The sequence below is a fragment of the Neophocaena asiaeorientalis genome, unplaced genomic scaffold (assembly GCF_003031525.2).
Source record: "Neophocaena asiaeorientalis asiaeorientalis breed wild unplaced genomic scaffold, Neophocaena_asiaeorientalis_V1.1 scaffold264, whole genome shotgun sequence".
NCBI lineage: Eukaryota > Metazoa > Chordata > Mammalia > Artiodactyla > Phocoenidae > Neophocaena > Neophocaena asiaeorientalis.
In genome coordinates, this window is record NW_020185332.1 from 2467680 (window position 1) to 2491531 (window position 23852).

At 40.2% G+C, this 23852-nt stretch overlaps 1 protein-coding gene across 4 annotated transcripts in view; it reads right to left on the bottom strand.

The window, feature by feature from the left end:
* The window catches only part of ZNF609 (zinc finger protein 609), a 208588-nt gene that overhangs the window by 162068 nt on the left and 22668 nt on the right, over window positions 1–23852 (bottom strand). The window contains exon 1 of one of the 4 annotated variants that reach the window (XM_024735134.1): window positions 8867–8886. The exons of the other annotated variants lie outside the window; for them this stretch is intronic. The gene's annotated coding sequence lies outside the window, so the exon portion shown is untranslated. Of the gene's footprint in view, window positions 1–8866; window positions 8887–23852 lie in introns of those variants that run through there. 4 annotated transcript variants of the gene reach the window in all.

Here is a 23852-nt window from a genome sequence, read left to right on the forward strand (position 1 = left end):
ATAACCAGGATCCAAACTCAAGTCTGTATGATTTTACAACATACGTTATTAATACCTATACAATATTCAAATATTCCATAACATTAATAGAAAGATGTTTAATTTCATCTTGAAGTCTGAAGACTTGGCTAACAAGAATATGCCATAAAGAAGAAGTGATGTTTAAACTGGGTCCAGAATGACAATTTACCAAGTGGGAATGAAAGAGGGTGAGAGTAGAGTCTGGTCCAGGTACAAAATGATAAGGGTCTGAACAAAAGAAGTGGCAACAAGTACAGAGAAGAGGTGACATAAAAAGAGATATACAGCATATAGTCTCTCAAAGGGCCTTTGTGATGCACTAGATCTGAGCAGAGAGGAAAAGGTAAGGATGACTCAGAAGTTTCTAGTTTGGCTAAAAGGAAGGAAATATTCCCACTACTGAAACTGCGAAAACATGAGATGGGCTTTAGGGACAATTTTGTTTTGGACATTGTGAGTTTGAAGTACATTTGGGACAACCAAGCCAGGAAATTTTAGGCAGCTGGAAACCATGGCCAAACTTTAGAAAGAGGTCAGGGCAGAGGACAAGGATTTGGGGGTCCTTGCTGTGACTACAGAAGTTTGAAAAAATGGAAGTATAAGAGATTGACATGTAAGTAGCACTAATGCTATCTACATATAAGGCCAGTCTTAACACCAAAACCATACTGAACTCTGAAAATAAGCAGGGCCTTAACACATGCCCACAAATCAACATATACCCAACACCTCCACCTTCATATAAAAAAAAAAGACGTTCAATAAATATCTGATAGGGCTTCCCTGGTGGCGCAGTGGTTTAGAATCCGCCTGCCAATGCAGAGGACATGGGTTCGAGCCCTGGTCCAGGAAGATCCCACATGCCACAGAGCAACTAAGCCCGTGTGTCACAACTATTGAGCCTGCGAGCCTCAACTACTGAAGCCCACGTGTCTAGAGCCCGTGCTTCACAACAAGATAAGCCACCGCAATGAGAAGCCCGCGCATCACAACAAAGAGTAGCCCCTGCTCACCACAACTAGAGAAAGCCCGTGTGCAGCAACGAAGACCCAACACAGTCAAAAATAAAATAAATAAAATAAATTTATTTATAAATAAATAAATAAATAAATATCTGATGAACGGAAAGCATGAATGAAGGAGGCACAGAGAATAAAACAGAATGTCCTAAGTTACACAATTTAAGTGGTAGAATGGACACTAGGGTCCAGTTACTCTCAATCTTTTATACTTTACATTACACAGGTTTCTCCAACCCCACCCTCACACACATGCCCCTACCTCAAGGACTATTTGTTATGAAAAATAAAAATAAAGTTCCCTGGTGGCCTAATGGTTAGGATTCCAGGCTTTCACTGCTATGATCTGGGTTCAATCCCTGGTCAGGGAACTGAGATCCCGCAAGCACAGAGTGGCCAAAAATTTTTTAAAATTAAAAAATAAAAATACTCGTAAATCTCAAACAAGAGTATAAATGTTCCCTTCAAAACTCCATTTTAATAAAGGACACCTCTGAAAAAAACCACAGTTAACATCATACTTAATAGTAAAATACTAAATGTTTTCCCCTAAAATCAGGAACAAGCCAAGGATATCTGTTCTTGCCATTTCTATCCAACATTGTACCGAAGGTTATAGCCAGGGCAATTAGGCAAGGAAAAAGAAAAAAAGACAACCATGTTAGGAAGTAAAAGTATCTCTATCTGCAGATGACACGATCTGATACAGAGAAAATCCTTAAGAATGCATGAAAAAACTATTAGAGCTAGTAAATGAGTTCAGCAAGGAAGCAAGATACAAGATCAATAAATAAAAATCAACTGTATTTCTATACACAGCAGTAAGTAACTCGAGTATGAAAGTAAGAAAGCAACTCCACTTACAATAGCATCTAGAAAAGATGCTCAACATCACTAATTATTAGAAAAATGCAATTCAAAACTACAATGAGATATCACCTCACAGCAGTCAGAATGGTCATCATCAAAGAATCTACAGGGCTTCCCTGGTGGCACAGTGGTTAAGAATCCACCTGGCCATGCAGGGGACAAGGGTTCGAGCCCTGGTCCAGGAAGATCCCACACGCCATGGAAAAACTAAGCCCGTGTGCCACAACTACTGAAGCCCGTGCACCTAGAGCCTGTGTTCTGCAACAAGAGAAGCCGCCACAATGATAAGCCCTCACACCGCAACGAAGAGTAGCCCCCACTGGATGCAACTAAAGACAGACCACACGCAACGGAGACCCATCACAGCCAAAAATAAATAAATAAATTTACATATATATTAAAAAAAGAATCTACAAACAATAAATGCTGGCGAGGGTGTGGAGAAAAGGAAACCCTTCTACACTGTTGGTGGGAATGTAAATTGGTACAGCCGCTATGGAGAACAGTATGGAGGTTCCTTAAGAAACTAAAAATAGAACTACCACATGATCCAGCAATCCCACTCCTGGGCATATTATCTGAAGAAAAACATGGTTCGAAAGGATACATGCACCTCAGTGTTCACTGCAGCGCTGTTTCCAATAGCCAAGACATGGAAGCAACCTCAATGTCCATCGACAGATGAATGGATAAAGAAGATATGGTACATATATACAATGGAATACTACTCAGCCATTAAAAAGAATGAAATAATGCCATTTGTAGTAACATGGATGGACCTGGAGATTACCATACTAAGTGAAGTAAGTCTGACAGAGAAAGACAAATATCATAATATTGCTTATACGTCTAAAAAGAAAAAAGATACAAACGAACTTATTTACAAAACAGAAGCAGACTTGCAACTTAGAGAATAAACTTATGGTTACCAGTGGGGGAGGGTTGCAGGGAGGGACAGATTGGGAGTTTGGGATTGACGAGCACACACTGGTATATTTAGAATAGATAACCAACAAGTACCTACTGTATAGCACAGGGAACTCTGCCCAATATTCTGCAATAACCTAAATGGGAAAAGAATTTGAAAAAGAAAAACAAAACAACAACAAAAAATAGCATCTAAAAGAATAAAACACTTAGGAATAAATTTAACAAAAGTCCAAGCCTTGTACTCTGAAAACCACAAAACATCACTAAAAGAAACTAAAGACCTAAGTAAATGGAAAGAGATTCCATGTTCATGAATTGGAAAATTGTTAAGGCTGCAGTACTCTCTAAATTATGTGACAGATTCAACTCACTCTCTATCAAAGTCCTAGCTACCTTTTTCTTTTTTGCAGAAATTACCAACCTGATCCTAAAATTCCTATGGTAAGGCAAGGGACTCAGAATCCAAAAACTCTTGAGAAGAAGAACAAAGTCAGAAAACTCACAATTCTTGGTTTCAAAACTTACTACAAAGCTATAGTAATCAAGATGGTAAAACTGGCATAAGGATTGACATGTAGATTAGTGGAACAGAACAGAGAGCCCAGATAAAAACCCATACATTTATGGGTAATTAATTTTCTACAAGGGTGTCAAGACAATCCAATGGGGAAAGAACACCCCTTTCAATATGTGGAGATGGGAAAAACTGGATATCCACATGTAAAAGAATGAAGTTGGACCCTTACCTCACACCATGTACAAAAATTAACTCAAAATGGATCAAAGATCTAACTGTAAAAACTAAAACCAGGGACTTCCCTGGTGGCGCAGTGGTTAAGAATCCGCCTACCAAAGCAGGGGACACGTCTTTGAGCCCTGGTGTGGGAAGATCCCACAAGCCACGGAGCAACTAAGCCCACGCACCACAACTGCTGAGCCTGCGCTCTAGAGCCCAGGAGCCACAGCTACTGAGCCCGCGTGCCACAACTACTGAAGCCCACGCACCTAAAGCCTGTGCTCCGCAACAAGAGAAGCCACTGCAATGAGAAGCCCACGGACTGCAACGAAGAGTAGCCCCAGCTCGCTGCAACTACAGAAAGCCCGCATGCAGCAACAAGGACCAAACACAGCCAATAATAAAAATAAATAAATAAATTTATTTAGAAAAACCCAACTAAAACCATGAAACTAATAAAATAAAGCATAGATGTCAACCTTCATGACAACGGTTTAAAATATGACACCTTGGGAGCTCCCTGGTGGTCCAGGGTTAGGAGTTGATGCTTTCACTGCTGTTGCCCAGGTTCAGTCCCTGGTCAGGGAACTAAGATCTCGCAAGCCCCAAGGCATGGCAATAAATAAATAAATTAACTAATTAAAAAAAAAAGACACCAAAAAGCATAAGCAACCAAAGGACAAAAAGATGAAACGAACTACCTCAAAACTTAAAACTTCTGTGCTTCAGAGAACACTATCAAGAAAGTGAAAAGACAGTCCACAGAAACAGCAGAAAATTTTGCCAACCATATATTTGTTAAGAGACTAGACTAGTATCCAGAATAAAGACTCTTACAACTCAACAATAAAAAGACAAACAACTCAATTAAAAATACGGGCAAAACAAAAACAAATTTTTTAAGAAAAAAACATATGGGCAAATAATTTGAATAGACATATCTCCAAAGAAGATATATAAATGGCCAATAAGCACATGAAATGATGCCCATTAGTCATTAGGGAAATGCCAATCAAAACCATGAGATACCACTCCACACTCACTAGGATAGTTATTATCAAAGAATGGACAATCACAAGTGTTGACGAGGATGTGGAGACACGGGAATCTTCATACATTGCTGGTGGAAATGGAAAATGGTGCAACTGATTTAGGAAAAAGTTTGGCAGTTCCTCTAAAAGTTAAATATAAAGCTATCATATGACCCAGCAATTCTGCTCATAGGTATATTCCCAAAAGAATACATGTCTACACAAAAACTTATACACAAATGCACAGCAACATTATTCATAATAGCCCCAAAGTGGAAACAACCCAAATGTCTATCAATGATGGATGGATAGACAAATGTGATATATCCATATAATGGAACATTATTCAGCTATAAAAAGAAATGAAGTACTGATACGTGCTACAACACGAATGAACCTTGAAAACATTATGCTAAGTGAAAGGAGCCAGACACAAAAAGGTCACATACTGTGTGATTCCATTTACATGAAATGTCCGGAATAGGCAAATCCATAGAGACAGAAGGTAGACTAGTTGTTGGCAGGGGGTAGGAGAAAGGGAGAATGGCTGTGTGTGTGTGTGTGTGTGTGTGTGCGCGCGCGCGCGCACGCACGCACGCGTGTGTGGGGGGGGAGAGAGACTGCTAATGGGGTGATGAAAATATTCTGCAATTAAGTATTGGTGATGGTTGCAGTATATAAAACCACTGAGTTATATACACTTAAAAAAAGGAAATATGACTCTCTTAAATTTTTAAATTGTGTATGAAGGGAAAAAAATCCCCATCTATAACCTGTTTAGCTCACCTCTTGCAACCAAATTCTCCAACTATCTATTAGTCATTAATGGATTCTAGAAATAGGTTAATTTCTACCTTTTGACAATAAATAAGGAAAGGCGGGAACATTAAAGCCATCTGATAAACATGAAAAAACAGAAATTCTACCCACAGCTTGGGCTCCATAATTTCTCAACCTTCTATTCATATAAAATTTAAGTTAATAACATGGAAGATTTACAAAGATTTTCCTAGATTTCCTTAAATTCTTAAATCAATCTCATGGTCAAAACCTACTATTAGGTGTCAATCCTGATTTTATTTTTTTTTTTTAACAACTTTATTGGAGTATAATTGCTTTACAGTGTTGTGTCAGCTTCTGCTGTAAAGCAGTGAATCAGCTATATGCATACATATATCCCCATATCCCCTCCCTCTTGCGGCTCCTTCCCACACTCCTTATCCCACCCCTCTAGGTGGTCGCAAAGCACAGAGCTGATTTCCCTCTGCTATGCAGCTGCTTTCCACTAGCTATCTATTTTACATTTGATAGTGTATATATGTTAATGTTGCTCTCTCACTTCATCCCAGCTTACCCTTCCCCCTCCCCTTGTCCTCAAGTCCATTCTCTATGTCTATGTCTTTATTCCGGTCCTGCCCCTAGGTTCATCAGAAACTTTTTTTTTTTTTTTAAGATTTCATATATATGTGTTAGCGTACAGTATCTGTTTTTCTCTTTCTGACTTACTCCACTCTATGATAGACTCTAGGTCCATCCACCTCACTACAAATAACTCAATTTCATTTCTTTTTATGGCTGAGTAATATTCCATTGTATATATGTGCCACATCTTCTTTATCCATTCATCTGTTGATGTACACTTAGGTTGCTTCCATGTCCTGGCTATTGTAAATAGAGCTGCAATGAACATTGTGGTACTTGACTCTTTTTGAATTATGGTTTTCTCAGGGTATATGCCCAGTAGTGGGATTGCTGGGTCATATGGTAATTCTATTTTTAGTTTTTTAAGGAATCTCCATACTGTTCTCCATAGTGGCTGTATCAATTTACATTCCCACCAACAGTGCAAGAGGGTTTCCTTTTCTCCACACCCTCTCCAGCATTTATTGTTTCTAGATTTTTTGATGATGGCCATTCTGACTGGTGTGAGGTGATACCTCATTGTAGTTTTGATTTACGTTTCTCTAATGATTAGTGATGCTGAGTATCTTTTCATGTGTTTGTTGGCAATCTGTATATCTTCTTTGGAGAAATGTCTATTTAGGTCTTCTGCCCATTTTTGGTTTGGGTTGTTTGTGTTTTTGATATTGAGCTGCATGAGCTGCTTGTAAATTTTGGAGATTAATCCTTTGTCAGTTGCTTTATTAGCAAATATTTTCTCCCATTCTTTTTGTCTTGTTTATGGTTTCCTTTGCTGTGTAAAAGCTTTTAAGTTTCATTAGGTCCCATTTTGTTTATTTTTGTTTTAATTTCCATTTCTCTAGGGGGTGGGTCAAAAAGGATCTTGCTGTGATCTATGTCATAGAGTGTTCTTCCTATGTTTTCCTCTAAGAGTTTTATAGTGTCTGGCATTACACTTAGGTCTTTAATCCATTTTGAGTTTATTTTTGTGTATGGTGTTAGGGAGTGTTCTAATTTCATTCTTTTACATGTAGCTGCCCAGTTTTCCCAGCACCACTTACTGAAGAGCCTGTCTTTTCTCCATTGTATATTCTTGCCTCCTTTATCAAAGATAAGGTGACCATAGGTGTGTGGGTTTATCTCTGGACTTTCTATCCTGTTCCATTGATCTACATTTCTGTCTGATTTGATTTCTTCAAACCAAAAATTGAAAGACTGTAAAAAGATAGTTCCAAAGATTAGTCTCAGAGCTGCTAGAGTGATTATTTTGACTGGAAGCTCTCTCTCTCCTATTATATGGAGAGATTCCATGTTAAACGAAAAGAAAATCTACAATAATAACCTACCAGTATAGAATGCACACTTTCAGAGAATATAAATAAAAACAGGCCCAACTAGCATCTCTCCCCATTTCTGTCCTGTCAAAAGATCTTTAGGGTATATTAATGAAGGTCTCTTTTGGGAATGGCTATACCTGATACTGCAAATGTCAAAGAGTACTTTCAGACACCAGTGTCTTGAAGTTCCTGTCTCATTTTAATGTTAATAAGGAATAATAAACAAGACCAAAATAATTTCCCTACTAAGCCAAGATTTCCATCTTCTTTACCATAAACCTTTAAGAGTTAAACAAAAATCTATAATATCTATGTAAATATCTAATAAGCAGAAGCTCCAGACTGGTCAACATAAATCCAGATAGAAAATTATACAGAGAAAAAGGGAGGATTTGTTTCTGTGCTGTTGCCTTAACTAAAATGTTGCTCTAGGGGAAAAGAAAAAGTTCCTGTAGCTCAGTTTGTCTCAAGATTCCATGAAAAACAGCGCTTTTCTTTTATACAACAAGAAATCTCAAAAGACAAAATTGACAATGCTCATCAATGAAAGCAAATTATTATGTTAACTGATACCACAGACACCTCTTTCCAAAAAAGGGTTTGAGAAAGCAGGTCAATATTTAGCCTTTAAAAATAACAAAACCATCTCCCCCTACACATTCATTCACCATCACTAATTTAAAACAGGAACACCCAGACTTCTAAAGATAATCACAGATGAAGATAAAAACTTGGCTTAAAACAAGTTATAAAAACTTAAATATAGAAGATAGTTTCATACTCCAGGGTGAGATTTCATCAAATGTAATAAAATCTAGCCAAGCAGAGCCCGACCAGGTCAGTTCTCAAATGGTAAAATAAAAGATGCTTAAACTTAAGGGAACAGGATTGAGCTTTATGAGGTATATAGGTCATGTACAAGCCAGCCCTGAACGAAGAATCTCAGCCAGCTTCACATTAAAAAAATTCTTCCATTAAGAAAATGAATATGGTAGAATTAAACATGATTTTTCTCTTGTTCCTTTTACCTTTCTGCGTTTTCCAAATTCTTTAAAATAAAGCACTTACTACTTTTGTATTTAAAACTTTTTTTAAAAAAAGCATTAATAGTGGATTTTAATGCCTAAACGCTGAAACTTCAGGAGAAGAAAATAATCTCAAAGAAACCTAAAACCACGTGGACAGGTTGCTGTAATTCACAAGGTCAAGACTCTCCCACTTGCCAAGTAGACAGTTTGCTCTGAGGGCATCAGAGATAACAATGCTTGTACTTTGCCCCAATCTTCTCACTGACAAAATAGGCTTTTGTCTAGAGTCACCAGATGCCTCAGCAAGTGCCTTAGCCAAGTGCCAGAGGCTCAGAGCCTAGATAACACAGCTGAGGTTTGGTACTCCTTACAGGGATTAAGAAACAATCCCCAGCCCACAACTCTATTGAGCAAGTTTTGGCAGCTGCCAGGGCCAGTAAAGAATAATGAGGGGACAGGGGTCCAGAGACATAGTTACGTTTCTTTCCCATACCAACGCTCTCCTTTTGTCCTCAGACGGCTCATGTTGCTGCCAACTTCAGGTCTTATGGTCTCCTTGGTTTAGCCACCATGGCTGTCTTTTTTTCTTTGGCTGCGTTGGGTCTTTCGTTGCTGCGCACAGGTTTTCTCTAGTTCCTTCGAGCGGGGGCTACTCTTTGTTGCGGGGCTCGGGCTTCTCATTGCAGTGGCTTCTCTTGTTGCGGAGCACCAGCTCTAGGTGCAAGGGCTCAGTAGTTGTGGCACGCTGGCTCTAGAGTGCAGGCTCAGTAGTTGTAGCACATGGGCTCTAGAGCACAGGCTCAGTAGTTGTGGCCCACGGGGTTAGCTGTCCATGGCATGTGGGATCTTCCCAGACCAGGGATCAAACCTGTGCCCCCTGCATTGGCAGGCGGATTCTTAACCACTGCGCCCCCAAGGGAAGTCCCCATGGCTGTCTATCCTTTTTAAAAAACCATGCTGGCAATGATGGGATTTCAGTAAAACTTAAACACTTCCAAATAAACCGAAGGTACCTTGCTCGGGGTACTTTAATAAAAGTTATGAGCCTTGATTCTACCTAGTTAAATCCCTTCCAGCTTTCGTCTTGGCAGACCAATATTAATAGGCTGTGTTAGAAGAGTTATAAAACACTCAATATGCAACTATTTCCTGTACCTTGAAATGTTAAGTACTAAAGGGGGTTGGGGAGGGGAGGGAAAAAAACATTAACAACAAGAAATGGAAGCGGGAAAAAAACCTTCTCAGGACAATGCCTAGACTCCAGAGACCAGGTCCAAGCTCCCTCCCTGCTGTTTCCAGCCACACGACAGCCAAAGCCAAGAACAATCCTTCCACTTACAGAGCCTTCCACACACTTCCCTCCTCAGCCAACTGTGGAGACAGGATGAGAAATTCCGTGGGCACATGCCAGTTCTCGTTTATGAGCCCCGTTACTACCTCAAAGGCTGCTTGGCCCAAGGCCTGCCCTCTCTTTGCAAGATCTTTCAAACTTCAAAACGCGATCTTTTCTTGGACTCCTCCTAAGACACTGAGGTGGTTTACTGGACCTCCTGTTTCCAGCCTAGGTCCTATCCAATGACTTCTCTGGGGACAGTTTTCTCAGGGAGCAGGCAATATCATCCAATATGGAAGGACAATTTACCCACCCATACATAGTGGAGAAAAACTGAAAGATTTTATATCAAAGATAAAAGCAAACACTTTCAGAAGTAACTTCAATGGGCCATCAAGAAAGAGGTCATAAGAGTGGAAATGACCCAAAATCGGGTGACCCTCTCCTTTGCTGTCACAATACAGAAGAGAGGGTGGGAAAGAAGATACCTGTTTTGCTAATAATCTGTCCTGCACCCAGAGCTTATTTCTGAAATCTTGTAATAGAAATTTTCCTACATTGAAATTCCACACCCTATTGACTAGGAGTTGAAAAGAGACATTTGGAAGCCAAATTTTTAGACTATTTTTTGCCTTTCCATCCTACCATAGACCCCTTTCCCCCCATAATTCCATCCCACCTTTTAGGGATTAAAAGAGAGTGAAAACCTAGACATAGTTAGACATAGCTATTGGTTAGAGCCTGGTTCTCTACTGCCTTTGGTAAAAAAAAAGATAAAGATTTGTGTGCGTGCGTGCGTGTGTGTGTGTGTGTGTGTGGAAACATAACATTAACAACAGAAAACTGCATATATTATGCAACTCACTGCATTTTCATAAACATAAAATTATATAAACACAGCCGTGTAACACCCACATCAAGAAACAGTATTTTAGCAAATAGTTCTCAAATGGGATTTTGCCCTCTAGGGGACATCTGGCAATGTCTGGAGACATTTTTGTTTGTCTCAGCTTGGGGGGAATGCTATTGGCACCTAGTGGGTAAAGGCAAAGATACTGCTAAACATCCTACAATACATTGGGCTGCCCTCAGCCCCAAATGCCAATGATGCTGTTGTTGAAACTTCTGGATTACCCTCCAGAAACCCTCCTTCTACTTTCTCTCCAGTAAGGGGTTTTACCACTGAAATACAAAACTCCTTTGCTCCAGCAGAAAAGCTGCTGTTACCATGATCACAGATGAAAAAACTCACCTGCCTGGGAAAAACAGGAGAGGTTGCAAGGAAGAAAAAATAAAACAGAACAAACATTTGCTGCTGGCTTACAACTACTAGACTACCACATACTATGCACTTACAGTGTGTTTTTAATCCATAACAATTTAAGGAAAATGAGATTCAGAGAGGCAGTTTGCAAGATTCCACATATATTCAGTGGCAGTGCTGGGGTTCAAATACAGGTCTAATTACAAAGTCTATGCTTTCATTTTAATTCCATTGTGGAAGTTCAGAATGATTTGGAAGAGGCTGTGAAAGGCAGAAAAAAATAGGGAAAGTGGTTAAAGTACAAAGCAAAGATCACTTTCATTATTCACAAGTAGCATGGGGAAGGAACTTTTCCTTAAAGCATGACTCAATCCAGTAAACCAAATCTAACTACAGAGCTAATCAAGTTCTTTTTTTTTTTTTTTTTAAAGAAACTTATTTATTTTATTTTTGGATGCATTGGGTCTTCGTTGCTGCTCATGGGCTTTCTCTAGTTGCAGGGAGCGGGGGTTACTCTGTTGTGGTGTGCAGGTTTCTCATTGCGGTGGCTTCTCTTGTTGCGGAGCACAGGCTCTAGGCGCGTGGGCTTCAGTCTTTGTGGCATGCGGGCTCAGTGGTGTGGCTCGCGGGCTCTAGGGCACAGGCTCAGTAGTTGTGGCACACGGGCTTAGTTGCTCCACGGCATGTGGGATATTCCCAGACCAGGGCTCGAACCCATGTCCCCTGCATTGGCAGGCGGATTCTTAACCACTGTGCCACCAGGGAAGCCCCTAAGCAAGTTCTATAATCCCTTTCAGAGAATTTAAAAATGATTTTGTAGACATGTGTTCCCTGTTGTAGGTTTGTACACTCTCCATTACACAGGGAAGCACTGCCCAGTATGCCATCTAAGTTAGCTACATTCTTGGTGCTCCTCAGGGATCTATCCTGGGCCCCTTCCTTTTTGTCTCATTCAAGGGTCACATTCTCCCTAGGTAGCTCACCCACCTTTATGGCATCAATTACCATTTACTTGTTCACATTAGTAATCCCCATATCTTTAGATTTCCAGTTCTCTCTCATAACCTCTAGACCTTAAGGGACATTTCCACTTGGTTGTTCATTCATTTAACTCCCTTCTCCAAATTAACTACTACTCATTCTTCAGATATTTACTCAAACTTCTTCATGGATATTTTCTCTGACAGTGACCCTGATATGCATGTGATTATTTGATTCCATTCTGTCTCTCCTACTAGATTTACTACTCAGTAGCCTGCAAGTTGAACTTGGGAAATGTTTCTGAAAGATGTAGAAGAATATAAGCAGGATAAATACAATGATAAGGAACCATTTCCTAAGATAAGGTCAGTAGGAGAACATTTAAGAAAAGATAATTTTTACTAAGTGAGCACCAAATTAAAATCTAAGTTTCTGGGAGTTCCCTGGTGGTCTAGTGATTAGGATTCTGTGCTTTCACTTCCGTGGCCTGGGTTCAATCCCTGGTGGGGGAACTCCCGCAAGCCCCATGGCTTGGCCAAAAAGAAAATAATAATAAATAAATAAATAAAATCTAAGTTTCCTTTATAAGTTTGTTTCTTGGGAGGTATTATTTAGGCCAAAGATATCATCTCTTGCTATCAAGTCCTAAACTACACTGATCTCAAATTCCTACCCAAAACCATCCCTAAAGGGTGATAAACCAGCCATTGGCTATTTTTCTTGCCAGTAGCAAGTAAACAGGTGATAGCAAAAGTAGTAATATTTATTTGTTGTTGTTAAAAATAAAACTAAACCATCAAAGTTTATATTTAGGCACTCATTCCAAACCCCACCATCACAAAGCCCAACTCCACTACTTCCTCACTGTCACAATCATCCAAACATACCTCTCAGGCTGCTCCCAGTTCATTTCAACAAGCTTTCACCAGCATCAAAGCTCTATGCGGGGGCTTCCCTGGTGGTGCAGTGGTTGAGAGTCCTCCTGCTGATGCAGGGGACGCGGGTTCGTGCCCCGGTCCGGGAAGATCCCACATGCCGCGGAGCGGCTGGGCCCGTGAGCCATGGCCGCTGAGCCTGCACGTCCAGAGCCTGTGCTCCACAACGGGAGAGGCCACAACAGTGAGAGGCCCGGGAATCGCAAAAAAAAAAAAAAAAAAAAAAAAAAAAGCTCTATGCGGGCAAGGGAATGGGAAGGATTAAAGTGGGATTTGCTGCCTCTTTGCTCCTGCTTTTGGTTATTAGATATGAAATGGAAGATGAAATGTGACTAGGGAATAAAAACAAATGAAAAATCTGAAAATATTAGTCAAATATGAAAATGTCGTTGGAGTATTATTTTCCAACTACCTTTCCAGACTTTTCTCTGCATTGAATGCCACTTCAGGTCACTAATCCAGAAGAAGCCAGAGACAGCCCTAACTAACTTGGTTTCTAAACAACAGTCAGTTTTTCCTCTTTGTGCGATATCTAAGGACACCTACCTGCTTAGTTCTAAAAGGGTTGATTGAAGAGTTGGAAAGTGACATTATTTTGAGCCTTTAAGTCGGCTCTATCCCATCCCTTCCCCCGCTTTGAAAAGAAGCTCCATTTCACAAAGGCTAAGGGAAAAAACCCCAAAGCTTCCTAAATCAATAAGTTCAGAATTCCATTTCCGGTAGCTTTGCTCTAGCCAAACTGCTTCCCAGGGAGTGGCAAACTGTACTTTCCTTCTTCCTCAGCGATGCATTGGCCTACAACCAAAAACATTTCACTTAGCTCTTCAACACGAAAACTTCTGTCTCTCCAGTCCTATAGGCCAACTGCAATGTTCTGGCCAAGAGCTGCCACCAGTACACAGCTAGAAGCATAGCACTGGCACCAAGCCTTCAAATAAGGTATCCTATTCACAGCAGGTAAAAACCTGTAGTCAGTAGTACAGTGGTTTTCTTGATACAACCAATGCTGTGTCCAGACTGTAATGAATACCCATGGTAGAACATATAAAAATGACTACTTTTTCCTGGCTACTTACTTTCAATTGGAGAGAAGAAAAGCCCCTCTCTAAATCTCCATAATGAAATATAATCCCATACGGTTAGGACTGGACCAATAACAAATGTAAAAGGGAGTATCATAAATAACAAAAAATAATTAAAACAACTACAGGATATTAAAGAAGCATGATATAGATTCTAAGTGTAAGTCAGAAAAGGACAGAAAATGAAGAGTAGCTGAAGGAGGTTACAAAAGGCACTGGGCCTAAGAAAGAGAGATTAGGCTCAAGGATATTTATGTTGGTAGGACGAGAACAGCTCTGTTCTTCAGTTTGCCTATAGGATGGTTTTTGTTTAACTCAAGGATAAGATATGAGGTTAGCATATACAAATGGCTTTATTTCTTCAGTGATCAAGGGAACCTAAAGAGAAGGAATTTGTGGTATTGTGAGGAACAAGAAAGTCAGAACTGGGACTTCCCTAGTGGCAGAGTGCTTAAGAATCCACCTGCCAATGCAGGGGACACGGGTTTGAGCCCTGGTCCGGGAAGATCCCACATGCCGTGGAGCAACTAACCCCGTGTGCCACAACTACTGAGCCTGAGCTCTAGAGTCCGTGAGCCACAACTACTGAGCCCGCCAGCCACAACTACTGAAGCCAGCATGCCTAGAGCCTGTGCTCTGCAACAAGAGAAGCCACCGCAATGAGAAGTCCGCGCACCACAATGAAGAGTAGCCCCCGCTCGCCCCAACTAGAGGAAGTCTGCACACAGCAATGGAGACCCAATGCAGCCATAAATAAATAAATAAATTTAAAAAAAGAAAAGAAGAGAAAGTCAGAACTGAAAAGTAAATGCTACAGAAGAATAATCATTATATTCGGCTGGATTCAATCCATCGACCCGTAAATTTCCACTATAGAGAGACTCTGGACCCCAAGATTTCTTCTGTCATAAAATACTTCTGTACACTAAATAGATAACATAACCAAATCAACTTTATGTGACTGGCAAAAAAAAGAAAGAAAGAAAAAGAAAAAACAAAGAACAATGTGAATGGTTTGGGCCTAGCAGTTATTCCATCCATTGAGTATACACTCTGGAGGGAGCCAGAGATGTTCACTTATCTGGTTTCCATTGCAATGTGTCTCCTCATAGCGTAAGCATTTTGCCAGGGTTAGGGTAATTCTAGTGCTTACAAATACATATTTTTCATCAATACAGTCCTCAAACACAAGCCAGCTTTTACATGAGACCGCAACTGAAGAAATAATGGTTTGTTTCAATGCTAAAGAAAAAATTGTTCATGTTGAATTTATGAAGCCAGTATGGCAATCTCCAACATATGTATAAGCAAAAGGAAAAATGCCTTATGGCATATTTTATCTAAAACAGACACTCTACCAGATGTTTAGGAATCTGCATACTGATAGAATTAAGATCTAGTCTAATATGGTGTATATAAATGTGTAGTCACTTTGTATGATGACTTCTTCCCCACATTTGCCAATTTTTTCTCCTCCTTTGCAATGGTATATGCATACTCAAAAACCTAAAAAGATCCATTTAAGTATAGATTACTGTAAATTTTGACAGCATAGATAATACAATTATCAGTACTAAAAACCATGTTTTAAATTTTATTATATGGGGACTTCACTGGCGGTCCAGTGGTTAAGACTCTGTGCTTCCACTGCAGGGGGCTCAGGTTCGATCCCTGGTCAGGGAACTAAGATCCCACATGCTGTGCAGTGCAGCCGAATTTTAAAAAAAATTTATTATATGAAAATTTCAGGTTATGTGATTATAATTTTGCCCCAAACATGACATTCCATAATGATTTTAACTATAAGTTTGCAGCATATTCAAGTATGTGTTCATCTCTGATAACAATTAGCATTCTAACTATAATGAGACTTAAAATCCCAGTAGGGAAATACTTTATACTCAAAAACATTTAATTTTCTTCCTGACTTCAAAGAAATAGTATGTGTTTACAAAAAGAAAGCAAAGAAAGACAGTGAACCTCTACTACTTTTGTGAAGTGATGCTGTCTCTTCTTAAAACAGCATGTTTAATTTGAATATGTCCAGAAGAAGGCTCAGGAACAGGTCTTTATTGGATAGCTGCATTATTTTATATTGGAGTGTCATGGATTTCTGGAAAATTAAGACCACCTATTGTCCAACATAAGCACAGAAATACATTCACAAATCAAAGAGAAAAGAAGCTGCTTTTGGATTAGCAATAAATTTAGATTATCTAAACCTGTCTTCTGCTCCCCTCCAATTTAAATAGAAAAAAACCACAAGTTGCCTATATATGGCAAAACATATCTAGTCATAGGAATTTTGTTCAAATTTGCTTTAAAAAATCTGAAACAATAATTTTAAAATGAATCAGTAACACTGATATGGATGCTCTACTTTTTTTTGTTTGCTTGTTTGTTTTGTTTTTGTGATACACAGGCCTATCAATGTTGTGGCCTCTCCCGCTGCGGAGCGCAGGCTCAGCGGCCATGGCTCACGGGCCTAGCCGCTCCGTGGCATGTGGGATCTTCCCGGACCGGGGCACGAACCCGTGTCCCCTGCATCGGCAGGCAGATTCTCAACCACTGTACCACCAGAGAAGCCCTGGATGCTCTACCTTAAAGGCTATAACTATCAAAAATTTATTAATTAATTCTCCTAATTAAGGGGATAATGAGAAGTCAGATTCATTTATGTCTATACCTAAATGATCCCAACACAATGAGCAATGAAAAAGGAAAGCTGGAGGAAGATCTTGACCACGCTGTAAAACACCTGAGGATCACACGATATCTAAAGTGCAGTGCACAGCTCCATCTGCAAATGGCAAAAAGCAAGAACTTTAAATGTTCCCTGGCTGAGTGAGTAACAGGGATTTCCAGAGGCTGTATAGTGAAATCAAAGTCCTTTCCGCAACGACAGTGGTTTTTTTTTTTTTTTCTCTGCGGTACGCGGGCCTCTCACTGCTGTGGCCTCTCCCGTGGTGGAGCACAGGCTCCAGACGCGCAGGCTCAGCGGCCATGGCTCACGGGCCCAGCTGCTCCGCGGCATGTGGGATCTTCCCGGACCGGGACACGAACCCGAATCCCCTGCATCGGCAGGCGGACTCTCAACCACTGCGCCACCAGGGAAGCCCACGACAGTGGTTTTTAACCAAGAGGCACATTAAAAGTACCTGCTGAAGTTTTAAAAAAATATGTACATGCTTGGGGTCCCCAACCCTGTAGATTTTACTTCAGTAGGGCACTTTTACTTTGTAGAAGCTCCAGAAGGGATTCTGTCTGACATGCAACTCCACTTGAGAAGCCTCAGCGCCAAGAGACTCTTCATCCAGAATTTCTCTAACCTCATGCTACTTTGGTTGGTATATGATGAATATGTACACCTCCTTTCTACAATACTCTCTGTACCAGTCAGTGCAGAGTTAAGTATTTAACTTGAAAGAAACATATCAAATAGGAAATGTCAAGTCTGAGCTGAGTGGGCTGGAGTACCAGTTTACAAAAAACTTTTTACAGTAAAGAGAACCCATTACTAAACAAAAACAGAGGCCAAGAGAATACAAAGAGATGGCCAACAGGTACACAAAAAGATACTCAATATCACTAATCATCAGAGAAATGCCAATCAAAACCACAATGAGATAGTACCTCACACCTGTTAAAACGGCTATTAAAAAGACAAGAAATAACATGTGTTGGCAAGGTTGTGGAGAAAAGGGAGCCCTTGTGCACTGTTGGTGGGAATGTAAATTGTGCAGCCACTATAGAAGACAGTTTGGAGGTTCCTCAAAAAATTAAAAATAGAACTACCATATGATCTAGCAATTCCATTTCTGGGTATTTATCTGAAGAAAACAAAAATACTGATTTGAAAAGACATGTTAAAAAAAAACCACATATGCACCCCCATGTTCACTGCAGCATTATTTACAATAGCCAAGACATGGAAAGAACCTCAATGTCCATCAATGGATAAATGCGTAAAGAAAACGTGGGGTGTGCATGTGTATATATATACACATATACACAATGCAATATTATTTGACCATAAAAAGAATGAAATCTTGCCATTTGTGACTGCATGAATGGGTATTATGCTAAGTGAAATAATTCACACAGAAAAAGATAAATACCGTATGATTCCACTTATCTGTGGAATCTAAAAACAAGTAAACAAAATCCTGAGGACATGGACATAGAGAACAGATTGGTGGCTGCCTGGGGTAGGGGGTGGGGGGTGGGCGAAATGGGTGAAGGAGGTCAAAAGGTACATTTCCAGTTACAAAATGAATAAGTCGTGGGGATATCACATAAAGCATAGTGACTATATTTAATAATACTGTATTGCATATTTGAAAGTAGCTAGGAAAGTAAATCTTGAAAATTCTCATCACAAGAAAAAAAATTTTTTTTTTGTAACAATGAGGATGTTAACTGGACTTACTGAAGTGATCATTTAGCAACATATACAAATATTATATCATTACATTGTGCACCCAAAATTAATATAATGTTATGTCAATTATACCTCAATCAAAAAAAAAAAGGCCAAGAACGGATTTAATGTAAAGGTTTGGCTCATTTAAACCAAGCTAGTATTTGCCACTAAGGCTGGAACCCAGTGGTCTCAAATTTGAAAATACTCAATTAGTGTATTTTTCACAGGCACACAGTCGAATTGTACTCTCCCAGTGGACAATATTTCAAGTTGAAAACTGACCACCTCCTAAAAATCTAAGAACTGCCTTTTTATTTCCTGCAGCTAGTGACAAATTCACAAAAAGAAGCATCTCAATCCTTATTCTTCTCTTGACCATTTAGACTACCTGTAGTTCTAATCCTTTCAAAAGGCTAAAGTCTGCACTCTTCAAAGATTAACAGAAGGAAAAAAAAACTTTCCGAACTAAAACAATCATGTTGTGCTCGCTTCGGCAGCACATTTACTAAAACAATCATGTTATAGCCATTTCAATGCTTAGAAAAATAATTCAGGGGCTTCCCTGGTGGCGCAGTGGTTGAGAGTCCGCCTGCCGATGCAGGGGACACGGGTTCGTGCCCCGGTCCGGGAAGATCCCACATGCCGTGGAGCAGCTGGGCCCGTGAGCCATGGGCGCTGAGCCTGCGCATCCGGAGCCTGTGCTCCGCAACGGGAGAGACCACAACAGTGAGAGGCCCGCGTACCACACACACACACACACACACACACAAAAGTTAAATATCCCTTTTGCTTTCAAAGTCCCAAACCCTTAGGATTGCTTCCAATTTTAGGCTCCTGTCAGTTTGCCCATAAAGAGAAAAGATATATCTGAACATCACTCAGGAAATTAAAAAAAAAAAAAAAATCATACCTACTGTCCAGAGTTACTTTTTACCCCTTCAAGTTTTTGGTGAATTTGATCTTCACTATCAAGAGGACAATGTGCTCTACAACAGTGGAGCTCAAACTTTAGTGTGTATCATGATCAATGGGAGAGCTAACGGTAAAACATAAATTGCTGGGCCTTAAGCCTAGAGTTTCTGACTTGGGGGCCTGGGATGGGGCCTGATACTTGAATTTCTAACAAGTTCCCAGATGCTATGCTGATGTTGCTGGTATAGGGATAACAGTTTTATAAGAAGGTAAAAGGAAGTAATCCTCTCTCACCTTAGCTGTCACCTTTCTCATGTAAAAACACTTCTCTACGGAGCACTTCCAACAAGAGAGACACTTAGGATTTAAAAACATCTCCAGGTTCTGAAAGCTAAAAGACTTTTTTTTTCCCCACTTCACAAGGGCTCCAATGTCACAAATGACATTAAAGCAGTGGAAATCCAGAAAAAGGAAAATTAAGGTCAGAATGATTGTAAACTCTGCTCAAGAACCTTACCAGGCACATATTACTTCTTCAGTCTGAAAAGTGTTTCCTTTGGGTCTCCTAAGGCAAGAGAAATGCCCAAAGGAAGAAAGAAGTAGCTTGTTTCATAACACTAAAAACACAAGGACAGGCTCTGAAAACAAGAGAATCTTGCTCCATAAGTAAAAAAAATCACAAAATGCTATGAATCCCTATCTTTCCTTTGTCATACTATTCTCCATCTCAAAAGAGCTATTCCTCTTACTGAAGACTGACCCAAACTCTATACTTTCTTAGGTAGCTTAAATATTGACTATGTCAATGTCACCTAGGATGAACAACTTCAGAGAATAGGATTTGTTAAAAATGTCTCCTCAGCCAGCCTGGGAAGCTTCGTACTCGGGTGGGTGCTCTCAACCGTGACTAAACTGTACCTAGAGAAATATATTTTAAAATATTAATATGGCCTAGCACTTTCCTGATGGTAATCCTTCCAGGCCCATCCCAATGGCACAACTGGGAAATTAAATGAAGAGAAAAGCAATCTCCTCTCTGCTCTCTACTTTCAGATGCTCCTCCTCTACAGCTTTGCCACGCACAGACTCATTTCTATACATATACACTGAGATAGAACATTCGCACACACACAAATAACTCTCAGCAGGAACCAAAAATCAAAGCCTAACCCCAACGTTTTTAAGTGAGCAAGTCCAATTTCCTTCTTTGTAGCCCTTGACACATGCTGGCTGGGAGCCGTCTGGATTTTTTTCTGCCTTGTTCCTGCACCAGAAGGCTCTGCACTGCAGGTCAGGGGATGATAAGGAAATGAACAGTGTAATTTCCAAGGCCTCTGAACACAGCCCTGTCAGCAGCTCTGGAGGTGGGTTACTCAAGCATGGCCTGAAGAGTGAAAACCACAGAGAGGAGGGCTCAGACAGCCAGCAGTGGCAGGATCTCAGCTGTGCATGTTACTGCCATCTCCAGCCTGAAAGCCCAAGCCCTGCTGCCTCCCTGGATGAGCTCTGTTGGTAAAAGCTCTTATACACAAATGGCAAAAATACAAGTTCACGCTGGGGGAGGAAGATTAAGGACTAGGACTTAGATTTTCCATGTACTCCTGTGCAGAAACAGAAACATTTAGTGCTCTTCCAGCATACATGAGATTGCACCTGCTGGCAAACCCACAGTAATATCTATCCCACATACTCAACCCCATACCAGGGATACGGCCAAAAAGGAAACTCAATTCATATGAAATCTGAAATTCAACAGGCCACTTCAATATCCTTTGAAGCCAATTTCTGGTTTCTACCTCATCAAACCCCACTATAAATATCAGGGCCCTTAGAACACATTACCAGCATTCAAGCTTCCCAATCCAGGTTTGGAACTTCTCCTGAGAACAGTGCTGCACGTCTTAGCCAACATGCTTATCTATTCATACTGGGCTTCTGGTATAGGTGGTATGTTGTTATATTTCAGCCCATTATTGCCTACAGCAAACTGAGACATATTTCAACTCAAATCATGTTATTCTTCTTTTGTAATATTTACTAAATGCTCCGTATGTGCCAAACACCGTTCTAAGTGTTTTATATGAATTAACTAATTGAATTTCACAAAAATCCTATTAAGGAACTATTGTTTCCTCGTTTTGCAGATGAGAAAACTGAGGTAGCTCAGTTAAGTAATTTGTTCAATATCACTCAGTTAATAAGTGTCAAAGCTGGGATACAAACCCTGGTCGTTTGGCTCCAGACTTTATACTCTTAATCACTAAGTTATGCATAAGAGCTCATGTGCAGTTTAAGTTTACAAGACTGGTGTTTTAGGTTGGAAGTGGCTCCCAATGCCCAGCTTATGAAGTGCCCACCTTTAATGATGGTTAAAGAAAATTCACAAACATTAAAGTATATACCAATTGTCTGGAGAGTCTTCTGGAAGTACAGATTTCTGGGCCCCTACCCCTAAAACTTATTTAGCAGATCTGGGGTAAGGTCTAAGACTCTGCATTTCTGACATTCAGATGACATGATGCACATGGTTTTATGGACCACAATTTCAGGAACTCTGCTCTAGATGGTAAACTGTAAGCAAAGAGCAGCAACCATCTCTGTTCTGTTCACCAGTGTACACCCAGTACTAAGCACAATACCTGGAATGTAAAATGCACTCAGTTAATATACAGAATGAATGAAACATGACAATGGTATCTAACAGTATCATCTCTTTACAAAACAGTTAATATCCACAATACATTTACGGTCTGCCTGTTAGTGATATATCCAAGAAGCACAAGGGCAGGGTTTTTTTTTTTTCATACCTGCAATTGCCAAATAAAGAGGGAACTGGCAATGCCTCAATGATTACAATGAAAATTTGACTGAATGCAATACTCCAGAACACACACACACACACACACACACTCTCTCAGGAAGTCAAACTCAAAGTAGCAGTTTAAAAAGTAACTTTCCGTCTGTATGTATAACAGGGGAGGTTCAGCACCAGCTATAAATGGTTGTTCTTTGTAAACATCATCACCTTACCAAAGAAAGTGAAACTCAAAGATCCTTTGTTTACTGAGTGCCTACAATATTAAAATCGGTATAGAAAACAAATGAAAGCAGTCTTAAGAGCACCTAGGCATTTACATCCAATGTTTCTGAGGTAGTCTTTAAGTGGGAAAACAGAATCCTTCATAACAATGAAGGATTTGTTAAGAATCCCAGAGTAACAATATGCCAGAAGAACTTGGTAAACAAAAACCTGGCTTTGCCACTGACTACCTGTGACAGTCTAGGTAAGTCACATGACCTCCCTGGTCTCAGTTCCCTCTTCTATAAAGTGAGGAGATTGGACAAGATAATCTTTCTCAGGGCCCTCCTTGAATTACAACACCCGGATGGAAAACAGAGCTGCTGAAGAAAAAATAAATTAAGCTCAGACTTCGTTGTAGTTAGAGAATGCATCTCTGTCCCACATAAATATCAACTTCTTTTAATTTTTTCCAAGAAGGAAAATGCTTGAGGGCATTTGGCTTCAAGAAGCAAGGCTAACTGCTATTTCATCACTAGCTGAGAAAGAACAGCTTGTGAAGGAGGAAGGTGTTAAGAGAGCAAGCCCTGGATCAGAAGGAATAAAAGAGACCTGACCTTGGTTGAGCAATGAGGGATTGCAACACGAGAGAAATGAGATGGAAGGCATAAACTAGGGCAAGAAAACAAAATCAAGGGCAAAGGAAGATGCTCTTAGAACACAGGATATGATAGCAAACATGATCGGAAGGGGAAAGAGCAAAGAGCACACTTTAGTTTTGTCTCCTAAACTAATGGGTAAGTGGTAAATATGTGTATGCAGCATTCTGAGAGCAGCAGAAGCTGAGACACAAACATGGGGAAAGCACAGTGCAGTGTTTCTACCTTCCAAGATAAAAAGCAGCAGCTGAAGAGACAAGGAGAGCTTCTGGCTGCAAACTTCTAGATCCTTTAGCCACTAGAGCTTTACTTTATACAATCTGGAAAAAAAAGGAGTCTCACCTTAAACTCCTGGTTTAAGCCCCAACTCAGAGTCAACACAGATAGATCACTGCCTTCTGTGGTTTGTAAATTCTTTTTTCTTGCCTGTCAGAGTGGTAACGTGAGCACTAAGCTGGGGACATTCAGACAGGCACTCTCCCTCATCCTACCTCCCTTTCCATCCCTAACTCAACAACCTATCAATCAAACCAAAGACAAGGAACAGACAGGAGCTGGAAGGCTCTGTCTTGTTTATTCCTCAACATTCCCTCCCCCATCGCTTCAGCTGGCAGGAAGTATGAGGCAAGAGTGTTCAATGACAATTCAGGGCAGCAGTAGTTGCTAAGACTCTCTAGGTCTCTCCTAGAACTCTGGGAAATAGCACAGTGAAGCCTGCCAGAGAGAGGTGTGGTGGAGCAAAAGTGGGATCCCATGAAGGGAAATTCACATTCTTGGCTGACTGAAATTCGCTCAGCCATAGACTGAGATACCCACCTTGATGAGAGAGGAGGTCCTGAGGTAGAGAATTAGAATATTCAAATCTCCCTAA